Source organism: Octopus bimaculoides, chromosome 10 (genome assembly GCF_001194135.2).
Source record: "Octopus bimaculoides isolate UCB-OBI-ISO-001 chromosome 10, ASM119413v2, whole genome shotgun sequence".
Classification (NCBI taxonomy): domain Eukaryota; kingdom Metazoa; phylum Mollusca; class Cephalopoda; order Octopoda; family Octopodidae; genus Octopus; species Octopus bimaculoides.
In genome coordinates, this window is record NC_068990.1 from 2389436 (window position 1) to 2395251 (window position 5816).

Sequence of the window (5816 nt, forward strand, 5' to 3'; positions counted from 1 at the left end):
ATGTATGTGTATATATATATATATATATATATAAAGCAAATAAGTAACAAGGATATCAAGGTATTAGTGCATTACTGCCGTTTCAAGCAGCTCCATTTAATCGATCAAAGCAAGCATTACATCACTTTGAAATGCACGGCCGTCCTCGAATGCATAAGGTCATATATGTTTTCAACATGCAAGATACTTCTTTATAATTTGTTTTAGCAAATTTTTCATCAGAACTAGAGAATTATCATAAACCAACTGACTCGAAACAATATCTCCTCTTTAGCTCATGCCAGCCGAAACACATCAAAATAAATATCCCCTTTAATTTGGCAAAAAGGATTTGCACAACAGTGTCTGATAGAACTACTCGGGACCTTTATCTTCAAGACCTCATAACAACACTAACGACAACAGAGCATAACACCAGACCTCATCTCAAACACTTTGCTCTCTTCTTTGCACTCCGTTGGATACGACGACGAGGCTTCCAGTTGATCCGATCAACGGAACAGCCTGCTCGTGAAATTAACGTGCAAGTGGCTGAGCACTCCACAGACACGTGTACCCTTAACGTAGTTCTCGGGGATATTCAGCGTGACACAGTGAGACACGGCTGACCCTTTGAATTACAGGTACAACAGAAACAGGAAGAAAGAGTGTGAGAATGTTGTGTTGAAAGAGTACAGCAGGGTTCGCCACCATCCCCTACCGGAGCCTAGTGGAACTCAAGGTGTTTTCGCTCAATAAACACTCACAACGCCCGGTCTGGGAATCGAAACTGCGATCCTACGACCGCGAGTCTGCTGCTCTAACCACTGGGCCATTACGCCTCCACTCTCAAAACACTACTGTACATATCAACCTACAACCCTAGAAACAATGAGGCATACAATACTATTGTGGAAAATCTCCCTTTACTAACTGAGAACGTAATTTATGTAATAACCTGCTCGGGTTGTGGACATCCCTGTATATATGTATATATCGATCTATTTATCTATCTATTTATCTATCTTATATTTATATATATGAGATGTATGTATATTACCATGCATATAATTTTGTACCTATTCATGTATATAATATTTTTCGATGTTTTGCACCATCTTATCGCTTTATTTTCCTGCAAGCCTGTTTTTAAAGTCAATGAAATTGAGACCACCCATCTATTTTTATGGCACACAGTACATCATCTCTTTATCAAGATGTTAGAATGCGATTTGAGAAAAAATATTGCAGTTGTTCCCAAAACGCCAGGTGTCGTTTAATGTCCTTCTTTCCCACTTTACATTAATCTTTTATATATATCTGTAACTTTTGTCTGTCTCACAGAGCATTTCTTTGCCTTTCTCTTTACATCTGACATACATGCGGACTCATATATAAGCCTGTGTATACACGCACGCGTGTATGTACTTGTGGGCGTATGTGTGCGTGTGTATAGGATCATGCGTTTGTTGATGTGGCCTCTTCAAAGGCAATCATATTCAGTTGTCTCCATAGACTGGCAAGGATACTACTAAGAATCAATATGGCTCTGGCCCCATACTACATATCCATTAACGTTTCAGTACTGCATTGGAATATATTCTGTTATTTCGACTCTAAAACCCATTTGGAAATGTTAGCATTAACAATAACAACAACAACATGAAATAAGAAACTGAAACCGAAAGCTGTATGTACAAATTATTAATTTGATTATCTTGGAGTTATTTCAAATGTTTTAAGGGTTCATCTGATGTATCAATAATATTTCCTATTCCCTCCTTCCTTCTCAATATTTTCTGTGCTTCGCCATTTTCTACTGTCATAACCATAATTTCTGCTTCGTGGAGGAGATATTAACTTATTCTTGTATGCATCTGCTTTCTGCTTTGAGCGACTTTAAACGAAAGGAAATGGTGATAGCATTATATTATGTGAACTTACCTATGAACCTGTGAGAGATTTTCTGAAACTAGATTGGCAACAATACAGCTTATATTTAAGACATGTCAACTTCCATATAATTTCACGATGCTGTATAATTTAGAAGTAGAATGATTATGTGTTATAGTAGATACAAACACAGATACATAAATACGTATAAACACGATATGTGAGTGAGTAATTGCTTGTATAAATTACAGTTGTATGCGTTTTTGAAATGACGGGTAGGTAGGTATATATGTGCGTATGCGCGTATGTGCGTACATAACTGAATGCACACTCTCTTGTGACATAGCAAAAACTGTGTTTCAAAGACAATCTTATTGATAGTCAGAAAATGCTTAACTGTCACAATATACTATGTCTTTCACTTGGTTCAAATGACAGGCTATAATTCACCCACATCAGTTGGAACTACATATGCTCTTATTAATCTTTAAAAAAAATGTTTCCCGTCTGATTTACGTAAAATAGTTTCGCATTTCACTGCGATGTCTGAAGTATACACTTGCTGTATCCGCACACTGTCTACTATACCGTTACTATGTCAGGCCCGTCGACTTATAATTCCCATCCCCTCTCTTCGCCTAAATTCGGTCCCTGTACTCGCCATATTATGTTTTCCGTTGTGGCACACCCACTATTATTTACTATTCACCCATCAACAAATAACTGTACAAGAGTAAAATCGAATTCTTTCTCATTACTAGAGCTGGTGGACCAACATCACCTTGAATCCAAACCTGAAGTAAATAAAATGTTGAAATGTTAAAAACTTAAAATGATAAAATTATTATTTCTTGTTGCAAGTAAGATAAGCTATCAACAAGAATTTACTCATTTACAACAATCAATACTTTCTCGCAAAAAGACTCATAGACCCGCATACATACATACATACATACATACATATATGCATACATACATACATACATATATACATACATAAATACATAATACATACATACATATGATACGATGCATACATACGAGCATATATACATGCACCACCTCACACATATATGTGCATGCATATATATAAAGATATATATATATATATATATTATGTTTCTGTGTATACATACATACGTGTACGTATTTGTGTGTTTGTGTGTGTGTGTGTGTACATACATACATATATATATATATATACGTTCACATATAAACGCATATATGTATGTATTTGTAGGTAAGCATGCATTTATGTATGTATCTATCCATCTATCGCTTTATCTCTCTATCTATGTGTATATTTATATATATGTATAAAGATATAAATGTATGTAAATATATATATATATATATATATATATAAAGGTATGTTGTGCACATAATGCCACATCTACATTTATGATGTTCAAAACCAGTGTAAAAGCTGTGTTTTATTCCATTATTTCATTGAGATGAAAAAAATAATAAACTAAAATAAAAGCAGAACCCTGGGATCAATGTAATTGGATAAAACGTAGATGCTAGAGCCTGGAAGAACCACTGCCGTATGGCGAGTTAAGAGAATACTAAAATTTGACTTGAAAAATGGTAAAGGGTAAAGAGCCCCTTCGGTCATGAATGATCGTAGCATTACACCCAGAACGTTACCGCCCGAATCACAAATCCGGGCAAGGTTGCTTAAGGAAGACTCTGCATACTAGCCTCCCCTCTCCACGCCACTGACGTTATCCAAGGGAGAGGCAAAGGCCTAAACATCTTGGCACCAGTCACATCGCTACTCGTTTCTACATATGAGTAAACTAGAGCAACGTGAAATAATGTGTCTTGCTCAAGAACACAACACACAGTCCGGTGTGGGAACCAAACTCACTACTTTAAGATCGTGAGCCCAACGCTCTAACCACTGTGCCATAGGCCTTCACACACTTGAAAAATATGATGGGGTTAAAGCTGTTTATATATCTGTCTTTATTTCGACTTCTTCAATGCATTGGGAACAGTGTAATGCAATTTTATATGATAAGATGTCGTTTGAGATCATTAATCGATGTGCATGTTGATCTGGATATATTAATGACTAGATGTGTGGCACTTGTATTAAAATTCCATGAGATGGAATTCCTTGGGTTACCGCACGATTTTGGTCAGGGAGTATTTTGATAACAAAGATTAGCTGATGGCTGTCACCATAGTGTTTGAGAACAAAATAAATTTGAACTACGAGTTTTTGTGATAGAAGATTATAATTTCCCATCCAAAGAGTTCAATTAACAAATGTACTCTTAATTTTGGTTGCCGTTTGATCAGAGAAAATAATTCCATTTGCTGAAATAATATACCTTTAGCAAGCTCAACTGTATGTTTTATGAGATATATATTATTTAATATCAATTGTATAGAGGTAGATAGATTGCCCCAACACCTGGATACCTTATCCTTGAGTGCATCTGAGATTAGATAGTGGCGTTAAAACGGGATTTTATACTCATACTGAAATTAGAAAAAAATATAAATAACATAATGTCCTATTCTTTTGCCCTACAACGAGAGAGTATATCAGGCATGGTGCTGTATTTCAGGCTAGTACTACCTTTATTAAAATATGTACCAAGCATTGATCTAACTGAAGATTTTCAAATAACCTGAGCATACAATGTCTGCGTCATCTTTCTGTCGATAACATTTGTTGTTACTACAGGAATTAGTGTATATTTTGGAAAACGCGCGTAAGAATTTTAGAAGCTTTTTTCAACAATACATGAATATATTTTCTTATCTGGTATGAAACATTTTATAATGATAAATATTTGACATTCATCAACATATCGTACCCACCTAAGTGACAATAATATTTGAGTTAAATTATTTTAAAGACTGTGAAATGAAACACTGAGAAATAGAATACCATACGTTAATATATTTGAAATCATACCCGTCAAACTGTACAATACTAACCAGTAATCTATGGAAATTTATAGCCAAAAGATGTGCGCAACATGAGACACATTTACTCCTGTATTATCCGCGTCATCACAAAAAATCACAGTTTCCATCATCTTACTTCTTACGCAGTCCTTCACACTCCTCAACCAATATGTTTCTGCTGTTCTGAAACACTTTTACTGTGGCGAAGAGAGTTAATAATTAGCTATGGTGATATTTCACAAAAATGCTTTAATATTTTATATAAAAAATTCGGAGTATGATTGTATAACATTTCTTTTTAAAAAACATAAAATTTCCTAACTTGCCACTATGGAAGCGCATGGCAAATACTCAAAGAGTAAAAATTATTAATGCACAATAAAAAATAATTTGTTGTCTTTCCAAACAGTCCGCTTCTCCTAAAACTGCCGCTGTAGCCCCAATCTAGTAGTTTGCTCCTTTCCTTGAACTCATATATTCCCTTACTGTTAATCGCAAATATGCAAATACATCAAATTATTTGAACATTTTCCCAGTTATAGTTTAATTGTATTGACAATAAAATATATCTTTTACAATTTCCGCATGATGAAAATAATGTGATGTACATTACAATTTCTGAATCGTTCAAAATTATTTCCTCATCCGAATGATTTGTAAGGCTATTGATATTTGAAATTGCTATAACAAAATTAGTTTCTCCTCTGGAATTTTAAATAACATTCTAAACATTTTAAGTATTGTAAAATCTTTAAATAGCACTCCCACTTCAATGTTGGGCTTCATAATCTTGTAGAATGATTAGTGCCTTTGATTCTATTGTTATTTTGTATGTTCGAAAATTTTGAAGTATTTCCTGCAATGTTATTTTAAACAATTTCAATAAAACATATACGTACACGTATAAAATTCTCTACAATTTTCGCAAGTTTTTTTATTGTATTTTTCTCTCTCCCTCTCTCATACATGAGACCAGCCTTTGCATATTAATGTTCCACCTCAAGAGAAATATATTT

At 34.4% G+C, this 5816-nt stretch overlaps 1 long non-coding RNA gene across 1 annotated transcript in view; it reads left to right on the forward strand.

Annotated features, from left to right (window-relative positions):
• Positions 1 to 1348: 1348 nt before the first annotated feature.
• Positions 1349 to 5816, forward strand: part of LOC128248845 (uncharacterized) — a 99811-nt gene continuing 95343 nt past the window's right edge. The window contains exon 1 of the long non-coding RNA XR_008264965.1: positions 1349 to 1669. This is a non-coding gene — a long non-coding RNA (uncharacterized LOC128248845). The remainder of the gene's footprint in view (positions 1670 to 5816) is intronic.